This window comes from Protopterus annectens, chromosome 6.part0 (genome assembly GCF_019279795.1).
Source record: "Protopterus annectens isolate FY-2018-M chromosome 6.part0, PAN1.0, whole genome shotgun sequence".
Taxonomy (NCBI): Eukaryota; Metazoa; Chordata; order Ceratodontiformes; family Protopteridae; genus Protopterus; species Protopterus annectens.
The window spans coordinates 59161542-59181623 of NC_056737.1; positions in this window are offsets into that span (position 1 = coordinate 59161542).

The following is a 20082-nucleotide window of genomic DNA, read 5'->3' on the forward strand; positions in this document are numbered from 1 at the left end:
CATTCATCCCCTGCATTTCCATCAGATGCAGCCAGTAGGCCTACACCTACTCAGTCCACTGAACCCACAGATATTGGACAGGTGGAGGCAAGGACATTGATCAGGTAAGTGTGGCTACTGCAGTTTTATTTGCTGTTGAGTCTGGTTGTAGCTAAAGTGTAGGTGAGGTGACACACACAAAGATTCATAGGGGTGATTGGAGCAGGCCTGCCTCCCTCCTCCACCTGGTGCAGGTGTCACTTCCTGTGTCACTCAGCATAAGTTTAAGGCCGTCACAGAGGCACAGGCACATTCCCATAGGGGCTCCAGATAAATGCTCAGGGTTGTGAATGTGGCCCAGTTTAACATTTATGACTGCCTCCACCATGATGCTGATTCACTAAATCAGATGAATGGCACACTGGAATTAGGGGTGTCTGTGATGGACTTTGGGGTGTCTGTCATGGAACGAGCAGTGACTGTGAAGGAAGGTCTGCTGGAAAGGGAATGGCATCCTCGTGGGCATAGATCAGCCACATCATCTGCTGTCAGCCAATGTGGCTGTGGCTGATCACACTTCCATAGAGGGAGTACTTCCACTGCTCTGTCAGTGAGTGTGCTGTCCATAGTCAGACTTGGCAGGCCATGGGATCGTGTTCCTTAGCATCCCTGTGAAGAGAAGTCATCCATCAGACATCAATCACACTTAGGTAGCAGCACTGCATCTGACCTTGAGCATGAAGGTGCCAGTGCAACTCCTGGGAGACCAGTTATCATGGCTAGAGATGACAACGATGAACTACCACCTCTTCCATTCATGGCTCGCTCCTGTCCAACAGACCAAGGTGTAGAGCTAGCACAGAGCTTGGCTGTGTTCATGCAGACATTCACAAACCAATTTCATTTGGAGGATCCCTACAGACACACACACACCAGTTACTTATTTTGTCTCACTGACCATTTATTGCTTTATCCCAATGTCTGGCTTCTTCTCCTTCTTACTAAAACACACTCACCAACCTTTTGTGTCAGCCTAGGCTTCCTGCCCCCACCCCCACACACATACAATATCCCTGTTTTCTATCTTTTGGATTCTGGGATATAAAAACTGTGTCTGATGCTCAGGGTGCTTAGCTAACTTAGTGCTTAGTATATCTGCATTTGTGTTCTTGAACTGCTCATTGTACCTTTGACTTATATTAACCTTGGAAAGTTAGCATCAAAATTTCACAACTGTATAGTGAATGCTCTTGTATGGGTTGTGAAATTAGAAACTGCAATGTGTATCATTAGTTTCTAAATTCTGTCTGTAGTGATTTTACAGAACAAATGTATGGTGACCATCATAAGTCACATCATCATATTCAGATCTTAGGACTGTATGACAGCACTGTACTCAAACCTCAGCCTAGGCTTCCTGCCCCCACCCCCACACACATACAATATCCCTGTTTTCTATCTTTTGGATTCTGGGATATAAAAACTGTGTCTGATGCTCAGGGTGCTTAGCTAACTTAGTGCTTAGTATATCTGCATTTGTGTTCTTGAACTGCTCATTGTACCTTTGACTTATATTAACCTTGGAAAGTTAGCATCAAAATTTCACAACTGTATAGTGAATGCTCTTGTATGGGTTGTGAAATTAGAAACTGCAATGTGTATCATTAGTTTCTAAATTCTGTCTGTAGTGATTTTACAGAACAAATGTATGGTGACCACCATAAGTCACAGCATCATATTCAGATCTTAGGACTGTATGACAGCACTGTACTCAAACCTCATCAGAAAAGTAATACAGTATAATGCTCTCTTTTGCATATACCTCAACAGATATGTAGCAGCTGGAGGGAACACAAGGCTTTCTCAGCAATAAACCACAGGGCCTACAAACCATGCCATGATGTACAGGGATAGATTAAAAGCCATGTCACTGTAATCTGTCTCCTATAGGATGAGGTGATGTCTGCCTGGCCTCCAGGTTAGTGTCTGGCCATGCCCTGGTGGGATGACTGCATATCCAAAAATATGATATAGCTGATGACATCAGCAGTGTCTGTTGAAAATATGGTAATAACAGTGTCCCACATGCTCCAGTAAAAGGATGTCTGTTATGTCAAGCAAGAGCACGCACACACACACACACACACACACACACACACACACACACACACACACACACACACACACACACACACACACACACACACACACACACACACAGGTGACTGCAGTGAGATTGGAAACTCTACCTATCTATGTACACAGACTACAGAATACGGTACTTAAAGCAAGTGCTATGGCACAAGTCTGACTTTTGCAAGACTGTAGCTGAACTTATAGTATATGATATCAACAGGCCATGTGTAAGACAAGATGTTGGCAGGCCTGCATAGGTTCATAGCTTCATAGGTTCTTATGAAGCTACTACCATAATGGCCCTAGGTTCACAGGTTCATAGGATGTTACTAGGATAATGGTCCTGGGGTCTTTTCAAGCTAGCAAAGTTGTACCATTGTTCCCTGATAGATCAAGATATGTAGTCCATACTTGTGAATCCATGATCAGCACTGGTTTCCCCTGTCTAAGAGTGAAATAGGTGAAACTCCCAGGTTAAATTTATGATTTCCATCTAGCTGTCCAAGTTATGCTTAAATAGGGTCATTGAGGAGCTCAGTTTCATGTGAAATGGGAGTTTGTTGCATAACAGTGGCACTCTATGGAAGACATAGCTGTTTCTCCAGCATGTCCTGTTGATGTTGCAGGCTAGGTTAAGGTCTCTATAGCCAGTGAGTATTGTCCCATTTGATTTGCAGTGGTGCAGCATTTCCATTAAGGCAGGGTTCCAGAGTGCTCTGTAGACCAGGCACAGGATATCTCTCAGCAGTTTATACAATACAGAGTACAGTGACAAGGCCTTCAGTCTGTCCATGTAGGTAATGTGTTGGAATTCCCTGGATTTTCTTGGTGAGAAACCTCTTAGATGTCTCCAGCTGCTGCAGGTGTCTGGTGAGGTACATGCAAAAGGGAGCATTTTACTCTATTATTGGTCTGATGAGGAATGAGTGCAGTAGACTGATAACATCCTTAGGCTTGGAACCTATACCCTTACTTATGATGTGTGCAACGGAAAAGCCCTTCCTTACCATTGTGGAAACATGAAAATCAAAGTTGACGTTGCTATCAACCTGCATTCCCAAATCTCTCACCATTGGTTCGGAACTTAGGGGTATTATTAATAGTGTAATTTGCAGGGACCTCTCCTTTGCCAAAAGGGACAACAGTGCATTTTTTGTTGTTAAGTTTAAGTCTGTTGCTTTGTCAACAATTGTTTATGTATGTAAGCTCATTTTGTAGTATGTTGCCATCATTTGGGGATTCAATGACTGCACAGAGTTTGCAGTCATCAGCGAACTTGGCGAGCCACAGCCCATCTGTTATCACCTGAATTTCTGAGAAATAGATTCCAAACAGTAGGAGGCCCAGCACAGACCCTTGGGGAGCACCTCTGGTAACAGGTCTGCTGGTAGAGGTGGAATCCCCAAATATGACTGTATGCACTCTGTTGGTGAGCCATTTGGATACCAGTCTAATAATATATGGGTTTAGTATCCAGCTGGGTGAGTTTCTCAATGTTGCTTGAGTGGGGGATTGTGTCATAACCCTTGGCCAAGTCCAGATAGGCTTCAGGGATCTAAACCTTGTCATCACAATGAACAAAACATGCTGGAGGGATAGGTTCCTGACCCAGAGACTCCCCATACTCTGGAATAGACTGCCCATACATGTCAAGCAGAGTGCCTCCTTGGCCCTCTTCAAAAGGAACCTTGACGATTGGAAGGGAGATAGGAAATTCACCCCGGGGATCACGTCAGTCACCCTGCTAGACAGTGGTCCAGGGAAGTAAATATTGTGGGAGGAAATGTCCAGGGAATTGTTATGGCTAGTCTTGTATAGGCCGTAGGGCCAATAGCCTAGTACCAACATATGAACCTATGAACCTATGTACTGATTTTCCTTCATCCAGGGCTTTGGTGATACTCTTGAAGAATTCCCCTGGTTTAACAGACATGATCTGCCCTTAAGGAAGCCAGACTGCGTCAGGCCAAGAGTTTGAAGGTCACCAATGTCATTGTCAGCCTTACAGACAAGGCTGGTCAGGCTTGTGGGTCTATTGTTCCATGGGTCGGTTGAGAGATTCCCCTCTGTGCAAGGGGATTACAGTTCCTGTTTTCTACTGTGCCGGTACAAAGCCAGTACTTAGACTGTGGTTGAAGAGGCTAGCCAGTGATTCTGCTAACACTTACTTTACACCATTTAATAAGCAGCCTGGGATGTTATCCAGTCACAAAGAGGCTGTGTTTTGACTCTGGCGAGTGTGGTTATGACCTGTTCTTTGGAGACAATAGGTAGAGGACCAATGAGAGGTATGCTTTGGGGTATGATTGCTGGAGAAAGGGGTGTGAAATTTATGCTAAACCTATCTGCTAACAGGTTGGCAATGTCCTCAGGTTCAGTATGACTGGCACCATCCACTATGAATTCAGTGCAAAGCTGGGCCATCCCTTTTACATTACAGACATAGCTAAAGAATGCCTTGTGATCATCCTTAGGTTTTTGTTGTTTGTCTTTCGGCTTTTCCTGGTTAGGGGTCGCAACAGCAGAACTCCGGTCCGCTAATGATTGGCAGTTGGTTTTTATGGTGTTAAGTTGTCAGCCTGATGCCCAACCTTCAATGAAGGCACGCCCATTCAACGCATGTCTTTTGAATGCCTACTCAACTGCACGGAGGACATGCAGACTCCACACAGAAGGCACTCCCAACCCAAGCCGAGAATCGAACAGGAGAACCTCTTGCTGCGAGGCAACAACGCTACCACTGCACCACCATGGAATGTGATCATCCTTAGGTATGGATGCTAATTTTGTTTCATACTTAGCTTTAGGGGACTTTACAAGTTGTCTCATTAGCTTGTTATCAGTTTTTTTCTCTTGTTGTATAATATATTTATGCTAGATGTGTACCAGGCTGGCTTGTTTTTTCATGAGCATGTTTTGATCCATTCTGGTACAGCTAAGTCTATACACTTGTAAAGGTGTGTATGCAGGGCATTTGTGTACACCTCCATATAGAAGTCTTTACTGTCATTGTTGGCAGGAGGTTTGAAACTATTCATGCCATTGCATAGGAGGCTATGGTTAGCTTTGGAGAAACTTTCCAACCTTTTGGATCCTGAAGGAGGAACAGGTATGATTGCTATACTGAACATGACTGATTTATGGTCAGACCTTACCAGGGAGGATGTCACACATGGGGTGGTGCAGCAATCTCCCATGTTGGTGAGTACTATGTCAAGGACATTCCAGCCCCTTGTGAGGGTGTGAACTAACTGTTCCTGAGCATTTGGGTTTATGAAGTGCAGGAACCTGATGGCGAGTGTGTTTTAGCTCATATATGTATCTCAATTGATGGAAGGATAGTGAAAGTCACCCATGCCTAGGGTGTTTGTCTGTAATATGAGTGACTTAAATAACTCCAGGAAAGCACTGTGTTGTTTTCATGGTTCATGTTGGTGGACCTGTAGCTAACAATGACATGGAGGGGATTCTTTCCTTCAGTTAGTCGGACTTGTAGTAACTCTAAGGAGTCATACTGTTTAACTAGTCTTGATGTGTATTTGTCTTTTATGAAGATGGATTCACCTCCTCCTTTGGTTCTTTCACTTTCATGTTGTGGCCTGAATGCATGGAAGGCATTATAGCCTTTCATAGCTGGAGAACTCTCTGCTGCCCTAAACCATGTCTCTGTCACTGCACAAACATCAACATCTTCCCAAGTAAGTAGTGCCTCCATTGAGTGTTGTTTCTGATTTACAGTCCTAGCATTAAGCAGCATAACCTTGAGTTTATCTTTTGAGGAAATGTTTACATCAGGAATTTTGGTCTTATGACATTGCCTAAAAAAGGCACTATGGGGAAGGGAAGTACCTTAGCCAGTAAATGAAAGGCAAGAGGTGACAGATGAAGACCATCCCTGGCAAAGCAGCATGGTCTGTCGACCATATCATCCCAGGCTGAGAAATACTGCATTCCCCTGGACAGACAGCAGTAACTAAGCCAATTCTTGAAAGTGATAATTCTTTTGTTTGTATTGAGGCATCATCCTGGGTGAAGGTAGAATGCTGCTGATGGCTACAGACATACCTGTCTGGGACAGATAATCTGAGAGCTCAGTCATATCTCTCTTCATATAGTCCAGTGAGGTACAGCTCAAGTCATTTACTCCAACATGGAGTATGATAGAGTTGTAACTTTGCTAGTTGTTGAGAGACTTGAGTGCATGCATGACTTTGTGGATCCTGGCTCCTGACAGGCAGCTGGCAGCAACTTTCTGCTTGTACAACCTGGTGAGGGGGACATCTGTATGTCTCACTATGGATGCGCCTATGACCAAGAGATTGGTTTTCAGGTGTTTTGTCTTAAGGGATTAATGGGTGACACACTGATATACTGATACATTTGCTTTTATGTTTAGAGGTTACATTAGGAATGTATTGTGTGCAGAAGGATTGCATTCATGAGGTCTATGCTCATTTGGTAAACTTCTAATGAGTACCTCTGCATATGTCGGATTATGTGTTGTGCACTTGGTTTGTTGAGGAGGTAAAATTTGTGTACTGACAACCTGTTTGATATCTGGTTTGTTGTTACATGAGAGAGAGCATTTATTCTAGATTCATTGTATAGTTGCATCTCTCGCATACTGTATTTCTAAGTTTTAGGAGTACATTGTTGTCAGAATACATGAAAAAATAGAAGGCAATAGAAGCCTAGCTGTGTAAAAACTATAAGTACCCTTATTAAGCATATTTAGATGGTTGTTAGTGGAGTGATTTTGTGAGCAGCAACAACTGGGCCTGTGTATGAGAAAAAATAGAGGTCTGTGACTTGAAGAATGCAGGTCCTCCAAACAACACATACCTGGAAAGACTACAAGACCTGTCACTGTGCTCAGTATCCTGCAAGGTGCTGAGAGGTGACCTATGCCTGACCTACAGAGAAGTCTCAGACCCTGCCCTACTGGACATGCTGGACATAGGTGCCATCTCCAGAGGTGACTTTACAATCATTCAACCAGTAGTGAAGGTTGCTCTTGATAGAGTCATTGAGGAGCAGTGCTTCACACGCAGTGGGAACCTGTTACAGAGGAGTGTGAGTCACTGGAGGATATATCCAGCATGTTTTGTTTATGGCATGACTAGATTGAGAACACTGGGCCAAGTTATTACTGTCCCATATGTCCAGCATTTCAGTTGGCTGCACAGCTAGGCTTCTAACACTCTAGTGCTTTTTGGCTAGTAACCTTATATGAACCAATGAAGTTATTGGCCTATGCAGGCCTCACAATCTATTACTACTGTAAGTTCACCTCCACTCTTGTATAAATTAGATTTGTGCCATGGCACTTGTGTAATGTACTGTGTTCTGTAGACTGTGTGCTTAGATAGTTAGGGGTTCTGTACTCACTGCATTCAACTGGGTGTGTGTCTAGACAACAGAGCAGATGCATGTATCCTACAGTTGCTTCTCCAGTTACATGGATTGCCATTATTTTGATACTTGCTCATGCCTACACATCCATTTCATACAGGCCTCCCAACCTCTTATCTCACATACGGCTTGCTGATGTCATCTACTATAAGTTCAACTGCACTCCTGTATAAATCAGACTTGTGCCATGGTATTTGCATTAAGTACTGTGTCCTGTAATCTGTGTACTTAGATAGGCAGGGGTTCTGTTCTCATTGTAGTCAACTGAGTTTGTGTATGTGTGCATGTGTGTGTGCAAGTGTTTGTGTCTGTGTTTGTGGTCTGTTGCTTAACATTACAGAGTGGATTTTATACTAGCATGTGGGACTCTGTCATCTTCTCCTCAACAGACACTGCTGATGTCATTAGCTACATCACATGTTTGAATATGTAGTACTCCCACCAGGGCAGGGTCAGAGACTGGCCTAGGGGCCAGGCAGAAGTCACCTCATCCTATACAATAAAGTTTACAGTGACACAGCTTTTAATCTATCCACATACATCATGGCATGGTGTGTAGGCCCTGTGTTATCTTGCTGAGAAAGCCCTGTGGTCTCTTCAGGTGCTACATGTATCTGGTAGGTACATGTAAAAATATGCACTATACTCTATTAGTGCTTTAATGAGGTTTGACTACAGTGCTGTCATACAATCCTAAGCTCTCAGTATGATGGCATGACTTACGATGTGCACAAGATAGGCTTTCAATAGCAATGTGGACACTTGGCAGTCAAAGTTCAGATTGGCTATCTAAATATGTTCCCAGTGCTTGTATCACAGTGTTTCTGCATAGCAGGACTGTTGTCAATGTTGTGATTAACATGGAACTCCACGTTTCAGACAGACAGCATTACAAACACACATTTCTGCCTTTATTTGTACATAATGTTCCTTTGTCGTCATTCATTTGTTTGTGTTAGCCCCTCCTGTAGTATGTTATCATCATTGGTGGACTCAATGATTGCATGCAATATGCAAGAATCAGCAAACTTGGTAAGCCAAAGGCCATATACTTTAGCCTAAACTGTCAAGAAATATAGTTCAAACAGTGAATGAACAAGCACAGATCCCTGGGGTTTGCCAGTGGTGACAGCTCTACTGGTACAGGTTGATTCACTAGCTTTCACATGATGTGTTCTGTCAGTGAGCCAATTGTTTACCTATCAAGTGACATAAGGTTTAATCCCCAGCTTGTAGATTTTCTAAATGATACCTGAGCATGTGACTGTGTCAAAAACCTAGGCCAGATCACAATAGGAAGTATGCACTGTCTTACCTTCATCCAGGCCTAACCCATGGAATCCATGTGCTGTGACATTATCACTGACTGCCTATAGCTTGACTCAGCACATACACCTTTCTGATAATGATGACTAAACTGATCAACACACCCTCCACACAGCCTATGTTCCCATACCAGTGTATACATCAACATGCATACACCTGAGTTGAGGGATAGCATCTGATGCATGCATGTATAGGGACATGCTGACTTTCCTCGACTGTGAGGTAGACCAGCATCTCATCATGGACCTCTTCTATATGTACACTACTAATATTCCAGGTGTGTGCAACAGACCTGTGTGAGTTGTTACTACTACATCATGTCTGTTACATCTGATAGATGTTATCAAAGAGGTCATCAAGGGCATGCATGATGACAACAGTATCATCTTGTGGAACTTGAAAAGGTCAAGCTATTTTAACAAAAATCCACACTGAGGCATTCAATCAACACTGTTATATGTGGTCATGAACAGCTATATCACCAAGTGGGTAGACCAGGGTATGACATATGTGACATCTCACTATGTTAAAATGTGTGACGCGACCTTTATGTCAGGTCCAATGATCAGGTCAGTACATCAGGGGTGCCTGCTAGGCCCTTTCCTGCCCATTGGTTAAGTGGTCAACATCACAAATGACATATACATGCTGTGTCCATCATTGGCTCCAGCTGTGGCATTAGTATAATACAGACAGTAGCAACACATACCAGAGACTGCTGCCATAGCCATGACAACACCTACATTGACGAGACACATGGAGGGATTTATTGAATCAGGAAACAGACACACCACCAAAGTATAAAGTGGACATCACACCCTGTAATCACACCAGTAGGTATGTGACCTGTGTCCTGGGGTAGAGGGTAAGTGGTACATCCACCAGCATGTGGTCACAGTGCTGACTACACCCTTGAATGTAATACAAGTAATGGGTATGTGAAGGATATGCACATCAGAGGCCATAATATCTTCATGGTTCCCAGCCTTCATCACACCAATAAATGTGTACAATGAACCCTTCTTAATGTACCTCCCTACACATTTTCTCGTGATTTGTAACTGAAGTGTACGACCTTTGTCACAGTGTGCTGTCATACAGCTTATTGACCATACCTAGGTATTCTTTCTGGGGAATATACATGACTGTCTGATGGAGTGGAACACCAATAGGTTCATAGGTGTTTACTAGGCTAACAACCGCAAGGGCTTTTTTAAGCCTAGCCATGCATCCCAAATCTCTGACAAGTTCTGATACCCTTGATAAGTGTAACCAGGGGCTTTGGAGATAAAACATTTATAAGCAGGGGCCTGGGAGATGAACCATTTGCAGGTTGCCTGTGTCTATTAGAGACATAGGTGCCAAACCAGGGATGAATTTCCTGTTCCCCATCCAGTTGTCCAAGTTGCACTTGAATTGGATCCGGGTGGAACTCTATTTCACAAGGGTGGGGAGCCTGTTCCAGAGTCGAGGTGGTCTCTTGGATACATACCTGTCTCTCAAGCTTTACTATTTATATCACAGGCAAGATTTTAAGTATTTAAAACATGTCATTCTGGTGCTCTTTGTTTTGTGGATATGCAGGAGGTCCATCAGAGTGGGGCCTGATAATGCCCCGCATGCAAGACATAGATGTCCCCTCAAAAGCCTGTAGGAGACAGAATACAGGGATAGGGTCTTGAGGCAGTCTACATAGGATGTTTTATGTATGCCCTGTATACTTTTAGGGAGGAGCCTCTGTGGACATTCTAATTGTTGCATATGCCTGGTTAGGTACATACCAAAGGGGGCATTGTTCTCAATGATAGGTCTGATGAATGCCAAATTCAGTGGAACAATGACTTCCTTGTACTTAGATGCCATAACATTGTGTATAAGTTGTGCAACATAGAATTATTTTCTCACTGCTGTAGACACGTGATAGTCAAAGGCTAGATTACTGTCTATGTGTGTTCCTAAGTCCCTGACTACTGGGTAATTTCTAAGGGGCTTGTTATCAATATAATAGCTAACAGGGGTGGATGACTTCCCAAAGGATACTATTATGCATTTCCTGGCATTTCATTTTAGTCCATAGCTCTGACACCAGTTGCATGTCTGTGTCAGCCCTACCTGGAGAACATTTGTGTTAGTATGGGATTCAGTGACAGCTCCTAATTTGCAATCATCTGCAAATTTAGTCAGCCAGAGACTATTGACATTGGCCTTGACTTCAGTGAAGTAAATGCCAAAATGAAGCAATCCAAGGATCAATCCCTGATGGACTCCACTTGTGACTGGCTTCTTTGGAGAGGTAGACTCCCCAGTTCTAACTTCCTGGGTCCTGTGTGTGAGCTAATTGGCTATCCACCAGGTGACATACAGGTTTATATCTAACCTCTTGAGTTTGTCAACAATGCCCGAGTGGGGTCTAATGTCAAATGCTTTGGCCGTGTCAACATAGGCTCCTAGCTTTTTCCCTCTTGGAGAAAAACAACTTTCCAGGCAGTGTGAACCATTTTGCCCACATCCATCACTTTGTTGATCTTCTCAAAGAAGTCCACCTGTTGTGTAGGCATAACCTGCCCTTGACAAAACCCAGTGTCTGGAGGTTTACTATATCACTATTGATCATTTCCATGATAATTCTTTCCATGGCTTTACATTTAAAACTAGTGACACTTATTGTTCTGTAGTTTCCAGGGTCTGTACATGGCCCACCTTTATGCAGAGGGATGACTTTTGTTGTTCTCTATTCATGAGGCACAAAGCATGTTTGGAGGCTACTGTTAAATAGCAATTCCAGGTGGCCTGATAGGTAATACTTCATGCATTTAGAAGGCATCCTGGAGAATTGTCTGGGCCCACTGATGCAGTGCTCTTGGCCTTAGAGAGTTCTTACACCAGATGCATTTCTGCTACCTGTTCAGCTTATGCCTCCACTGCATACATAGGTGTTTGACAACATTAATGGCATGTATATAATTTGTGACAGTGTGGATTGTGCCGTAGATATATGCCATGCACACAAAGCAACAAGCCTGTATTGCCCATACTGTCACATTCAGGTATAGCAGTATCCCTCGTAACACCTCCTACAGATATTACCATACCAGAACAGTGTGAGTGGTTACCCTCATAGACTGTGGATGTATTATAATAGTTGTCAAGTGCGTGTGTGTGTGTGTGTGTGTGTGTGTGTGTGTGTGTGTGTGTGTGTGTGTGTGTGTGTATGTGTGTGTGTTTGTGTGTAGGTTCATCTGTTGTCACTCCACATCATATATGTTATGTCAAAGGCATGATATTAGTGATGGCATTATTCTGATAACATCCATGATTGTGGTTGGTTGTTGTAGTGTTTGCTGTGATCCTTTACCTGTGGTCAGCTTGCTGGAGACCTCTGCTGAGAGTACACGCATATTCAGGTATATCAGTTTACACAGCTTCCCAATATGTACTCTACCCCAATTGTATGCCAGATTTCTAATAGATGTTCTCTGCATTATTCATGTAAGGATGCTTAGCTCATACACACATCCTCCCCATTGTTATGTCACTTTCTGTGACAGTCACAGATAGCACATATTCACTGTACAGTCCTTACTGTACCTTATAGATATGAGCTTGGTGTTGCTGATAAAACCATCTTCCATTGACATGCCCTCCTCTGCTGTACATGAGGACGTTCCACCTGTACTCTTTCCCTGTGTTCATTCCTACAGTTCATCTTTGTGTCTGTACTCAATACCTACACTTCCCCTGAGTGATCATTTCACGTGCCAGTCCCATGTCCTGTTACAGATCATTAATACAGCTTCAGTACATAATGCAAAGAATGGGATATCAAAATACTCTACACTGTAGGTACACTGTCCTGTACTGTGTTTGGAATATATACTTCATATTCATACTTCTCACCTGTCCAGATATCCCTAGATGTCCAGATATTTTCCTTATCAAATATGTGTTTTTCTGCCATATCACTGGGATGACATCTGGACTGATATGACTCAACATTGCATATATCTGAGTCCATACCTTTCAACTGTCCTAATCAGTGCAGAATGTCTGTTTTTTGTCTCATATTTGTGATCTTTTCCTCATAACATTTTCTTTCCTGACAAATCCTTGGCATGTAACCAAAAGAAACCACACAGAAAACTAAGAAAAAGATGTTGGCATGTCATTGCAGAGTGCAGTCAGAAACTGATGATTGACCTTGTTGTTTCAAACTTCATGCTCTTCAGAAAGTTCATGCTAATGTACAACCTATATATTCTGTCTACTTCCTAAATTTAGAAGTGCTATATTAAACATCTGTCCCTATTTTTGGCCGTTTGTCCCCCATTTTTTCCACATTTCATGCTCTAAGAGGTTGAGACTGTTACATTCTGACACATTCCTATTTGACATTTATATCAAAGATGCCCCTTCTACTTGTTATTTGTCTTCTCATTAAGTTAGCCTCTGTGCAGATGAGTTTGTTGCACTAGCAGAATGACAGTTATTTGTAATGCCCTGGTGATCGTTGTGGCATTCCATGCAAAAATATCAGAATAATGCCACCACACTGTAGGTGAAGTCCCTTACACGGAATTGCTATCCGCGTTTGCGTAAAAGGTTTTGCAACCAGCAACACTGTTGTGAGCCACAAAACCTAGCCTAGGTGCGCTGCACTTCATTGATATGCATTGTGTGAAATCTAATTTATCTATTGACTGGGAAAGTCTGACAGGGCTAAAATCCCCTTTGCAGTGGAGGCCTGGGGAGAAAAGGTCAACACAAATATATACAATATTATACTTTAATACAAATAATAAATGCTGCATATAATAACAATTACAATATACAGAAAGTGATAAGCAAACATTTTCAGTAATGTACATGAACATAATTAAAATCCTTCAATATTATAATGAACCTACACTGGCATACACTGGATAAACATGTTATATTACAATACAGTAGTAGGTATTTCTGAGTAATTAAATTATGTAATTTTCTGGTTTATATATTAGGTTATGGCTAATAAGTAGTTGTGAACACATAAGACATTGCGGGTGCTCTAGCCAGTAAAGTTGTTTTAGGGCTATACAATGGTGACTTTTTTGAGGTAGGCTGAGGCAAATCTAGCAGTTTAGTAATAACAGCTCTCTGGTTTCAGTCTTAGGAAGCTATTAAGGTTAGTTAGGATGGAGGAGGCATACAGACAGGATGGTAGTAAACTGATGCAATACGTTTCTCATGCTATCAGTTAAATATTGTTTAGTTCTGTATAATAAAACAGGTTTCTGATTTTTTTTTAATATTTTTATTTTGTTTATCTATTAAACATGAACAATCAAAATATTTCAAACATACAATGGATACTGAATAAATAACTATTTACACTATATAAAATCATCCATGGCAAACATTTCCTTTATCCATGAATACTTATCGATATTTATCTAATAAATTTAGCAGTTTTTGCCATGGTATTCTTTTATGTGTTACATTAAATGTTCTATAACAAATGGTTTGCATTTCCTTTTACATATACATTTTGCTAATGTAATAAACTCGGCAAACATAAGATCTTGCTTTTGTTTCCAGTTCAAAGTAATAATCTTTCTAGCAATTGCTAAAATTGACCAGAGTACATGTAATTGATGTTTAGGAATCACACTTGGGGTAGGTACATTAAATAATATCTAAGAACTAGTGATATGACAGTTATCTGACCATAAAGCTTTTACAAAATGTCTAAAATCACTCCAATAAAGTGTGAGAGTTTCACATTTAATGCACATATGAACCCAATTGGCATCAAGAATTTCACCACATCTCTAACACTTACTGTTGATGTTTTTTTTTAAAGTTTGCCAAATAAGTAGATCAAATTGTAGGTGTTCGTCTACTGTGACTCCCAGTAGCTTTGATTGTTGCACTATTTCTATTGTGGTGCTATTTTTGAAGAGTATTTTGAAAGTTTGTTTTTGTTATGATGATTATTTTGGGGTGAAGAGTATTTGTTTTGTCTTTAAAAATTAGAAGAAGGATAGATTTTCTTAGCTATGCTTTAATTGGTAAGAAGAAGTCATCAATGAGGTCATTACATTTTGACAGAGATGAGGCTGAGCAGATGGAGTTTGTGTGAAGTTTATTTATAAACATATCAAATAAGAAGTGACCTTGTATTGAAACTGTTGGGACTGCAATGGAAACAGTTAGGATGGGAAAAAAGTACTTGAGTCATTTTACCTCCTGCTGTCTGTTTATGAAATAGCTAAGAACCACAACAGGGTTGAGTGGGAGGATGGATGGAAGTTGTGTTAGTCTGTAAAGAGATGGTGTAGGATACTTTTAACAGGTAAAGGAACAGATGATCTAAGTAACTGGAATTCCTCATGTGGTTTTTCATAGGCTCACAGGATTATAGGAGATTACTAGGCTATCAATCTGGAGGTCATTTTAAAGCTAGCTGTTTCATTCCAATGTAATGCCATAGAAATGCTAGTTAGTACCCAATATTGCATTTAGTGATGTCCAGGAGGGTTGTGGGCACTATCCCTGGTAAGAATTTATGGTGCTCCATCCACTCGTCCAGGTTCCTCTTGAACAGAGTCATAGAGGTGGGCAGTTTCACATGAATTGGTAGCCTGTTCCAAAGACATGGCAGTCGCTGGGAGATAAATCTGTCCCTCCAGCATGTCCTATTTAAGTCGCAGGCCATATTTAGGTCCCTGGAATGGGTAGTCCTAGTCCCATTTGATTTACAGATATGCAGCAAGTTCATTTGAGTTGGGTCTTGGATTGCTCTGTAGGCCAGGTGTAAGTCTCCCCTAAGAAATCTATATGATATGGAGTGTAGTGACAGGAAATTTAGTCAGTCTGTGTAAGGCACATACTGGAGCCCCTTGATCATCTTTGTTAGAAATCTATGGGGTCTCTGTAATTGCTGCAGGTGCTTAGTACAGTATATGCCGAATGGGGCTTTATACTCAATAATGGGCTAGATGAGTGCCACATATAGGGGGTTACAACTTCTTTTCCTCTCAAGGTCATGCCTTTACTAATCAAGTGTGCTACATAGAAAGCTTTCCTTACTACAGTAGACACATGGTGGTCGAAGTTAAGGTTGCAGTCAGCTAGTGATCCCAGGTCCTTTACTACTTCATGAGTACTGAGGGTGTCATTGTTGATTTGATAGTGTGAAGAGACATTGTTTATGCCAAAGGGGATGATTATGCATGTCTTTGCATTCAGTTTGAGATTGTGACTAATACACTAGTTGTTGGTCTGTGTGAGACCCTCCTGGAGTATCTTGTGTCTTTTCGGCTTTTCCTGGTTAGAGGTCGCCACAGCGGAACTCCGGTCCGCTAATGATTGGCAGTAGATTTTTACGTACTGAGTTGCCGTCTCTGATGCACAACCTTCAACGAAGCTATGCCCATTCATGCATGTCTCCACACAGAAGACGCTCTAGCTGAGAATCGAACCGGACAGCGTCTTACTGTGAGGCGACAACACTACCGCAGCACCAGCATTTGGGATTCAATTATTGCACCTAGTTTGCAGTCATCTGCAAACTCAGTCAGTCATGACCCTTAAGTTCTGACCTGAACTTCTGAGAAGTCCATACCAAACAGAGGGAAGCTCAGCACTGACCCCTGCGGCACCCCACTAGTAACATGTCAGCTGGCTGATGTGGAGTCACCCACTTTGATAGAGTGTGTCTGGTTTGTGAGCCAGTTGGCAACCCATCTTACAGCAAAGGGGTTTACATTCAGTTTGCTAAGTCTATCGGTAATGTCTGAGTGTGGGACTGTGCTTATGGTGTTTGTAAAATTTAGAAACTGGGTTGTGGCATTCTGTTTCAAACGAAAACCATGTTGGGTGCTGGAGATGAGATTATTATTGATTTTAAGAGTTGTGAATGGTTTAATTTTTTCCAGGATTTTTGACAAAGCTGTTATGGGTTTATATTTGGTGAATTGTGCTGATAGCCCTCTTTATGTACGGGAATAATACAACTCTTTATCAGAAGGGTGGGACATAGTTCTCTGATATAGAAGTTTTTATAAGAATAGAAAGATGGTGTAGGCAAGGGTGGCTGCTGCTATCTTCAGATACTCAACAGGTAAACTGTCTGTTGTTAAGGTGGGTGATTTATGTGTGCATTGTAGTTGCTGTTGTGACAGGCTGCAAGCTAAACTGATCTGGATGAATTTTAGATTTTTGTGGGATTGTGGGAGGAAATGGAGAGGTTATCTTTGACTAATCGAGAACAGGAAAATAATCTAAAAAAGGACATAAAAACAAAAGCTCTTATGATCTCAAACTAGCTACAGAAACCTGAGGTAACTACAAATCCTTCTTCACTCATGTCAGAAAAATAAGAAATAACACCCAACAAGCAGCAGTAACTACTCTGATCACATTGATATTGCCAATATACTGGCTAATAAATTGAGTGGCATTTTCACATCATAGGCATCTATTCCAAATCCACTTATCCGTGATAGACTCAAGCCATCAACCATCATGAAAGATCATGTAATGAAGGTATTCTCCAAAATGAAGAATGCTTTTCTAATTAGTAGCAATAATCAAGCAGTGGTTGGCCTATTTCACAAACTCTTCAGCCTAAACCTAGCAATGGGCTTTTTCCCAAGGAAGTTCTGCATAGCTGTTGCAATGCCAATCCACAAGGGTTGCCACACCACAGACCCCATGAATTGCCGACCCATCTGCCTTATTATCCTTATATGCAAACCATGGAACTTGTCCTAACTGACCTAATTAACGATGGTATCAAAATGTTATCATACTTGTCCTCCAGCAGCTTGGCTTTGTCCAGTGTAGGTCCTATCTAATGAATCCTGTAAACTTCTTTGAGAGGGTTACCAAGGTTGTTGAGGCTGTAGACTGTGGATGAGTGTTCCTTACAGCAGGTCTTGATCTTACAAAGGCATTTGATACCATATCACATGCAAATATAATATGCAGGTTGAAGGAGCGCCAAACTGATCTGTAGATATCTATTGTTGGAAGAAAGTCCTACTATATTGCACATCTTATAAACAAAGGGATTGTGTCTAGATCTAGGGATGTCATTGTCTCCCTTTACTCAGCCCTTATTAGGCCAGTCATTAAATGTGATGCCCCCATTAGCATGTATCTGCCCAAACACATGCAACAACTGGAACACCCCACAGAGATACCTTACTAAAAGGATTCAAGACCTAAATAACATGCCCTATATGGACCAGCTCAAAGCTCTGTCACTATATTCAGTATCCTACAGACTGCTAAGAGGTGACCTGTATCTGGCATACAAGGCCTCCTCTGAACCATTACTGATAGATTTACTGCACATTAGCAAGTCAAATGACATCAGAAATAATTGGTGTAAGGATCTAAAGCTCTACTTCAACATCAACAAAATGGTTTTGAGAGACAGGTATATCATTCAGAGAATACTGGTGCTGTGGAGCAGACTCCCCATCCATTTAAACAATGTTCATCCCTGTCCATATTAAAGTGCAAATTACAACTATTGATGGGAAACAGAAAATATACCCCAAGACTGCCCTGTGTACATCTAATGGAGAGAGGTAGGTCCTAAATACTTTCTCCTATGCATGAGTCCCCTTAAATTATCTATGGTATGATGCCCTTTATTATCATTGGGGTAATATATAATTATTGATCATGGAATGGGTAAGACCAATCCATAACCAAATGGGATAGGTTATTTTGAAGAGAAACAGGGAAACTGGCTAAGCTTAAAATGGCCTGTAAGAGCAGCTAGCCGAGTATTTAGCTATGAACCTATCAGCCTATGTGGTTAGGTTGATAGCCAACAGGCATAGATACCGAATTCACAAAGTAAGATTGGGGGGCTGTCCTCTGATAATATGAGGGTGAACCAGTGAAGTTCTGCAAGGATATGTGCTGGGACCCCCCCCCCCATTTTTATTTATTAATTTATTGACATTTCCTTAATGGGAAAGTCTGAATGGACACATGTACCCTTTTTCAGTGGAGGCCTGAGGAGAGAAAAGATCCAGGGTATCATATTTAATCCAATCAATATTTGCAATAACACATTTTATAATGCAGTGTCAGTGAATACATAGCGTAATAGTATAATAAAATTTGTATTGGCATTCACAAACACTGAATTTACAAGCCTTGTACTGAGACTTTAGAGCTAGAAGAGTAGTATATAAGATAGGTAGGAATAATTCAAGAAATACAGTAGCATGAAGTATTAGAGGGAATAAGCAAGTCGGAGTGTTAACAGAGAAGTAGTGATTAAATATTAATTTGGTTGTGCTAATTAGAAGTAGGCATAGCAGTTTAAGAAATACAAAAAAGTGAGGTATTAGAAGGACATAAGCAAGTTAAGTGATTTGGTGCTTTAGAAGGAGGCATAAGAAATGTGATGAAGGGTGTTAGAGAACTATGCCCTAGATGAGGAGCAGGGACAAAGCTAGGAAGTCTTTTACTAACTCTTTAAAAAGATGAAGATGTGTGATAGACCTGACTGATACTGGAATTTTATTCCAGGTTTTAGCTACAATATTACAATAGAGACTGACCCAAGCAACCCTTTGTGGTTTGTAGATGGTAAGCAGTTGTTTATTATTTAACCAAAGGGGATAATTTGAAAGACAATGTTGAAGTAAGGGGTCTACTTGCTGGACATTCAGATGGAGTATGGGTGATTTTATGGGATATGGTGAGCTGAGTATAAGGTTCATAGATTAGTACTAGGCTAACTGCACTTGTGGGCCATTTTAAGCTTAACCAATTACCCCATGTAAGAACCAATCACTGCACCTTCTGTTTGTAAGGTAAACACCTTAACCATTATGCCAGGTGGTGAAGAAGCTTGAGCCAGTTAAGTATTTTTAGTGCTAAACAGTGATGGGTCTGGTAAGGTTTGCTGCATGCAAATCTGGCAAATTTGTTATAGCACTGTTCAAGTTTAGAACTGAGTGAGTCTTGAAGGATAGTCGTGATATGGGGTAAGAGGTAAGTGAAGGCTAGAGTTACCTTAGCAGAGTCTGTAAGGAATTTCTTCACTATATGTAGGGTGCCTAGTTTATGATGGATTTTCTTGATGCTGTTGTGGATATGTAAATCAAATTTAAGATTGTCCTCGACTGTCATGCCAAATAGTTTTGTACGTGGGGTAAGTTAATCATGGTATTATTTAAGGAAGAAATTTTAAAGTGCTTTTTTCATGGAAATGGGATT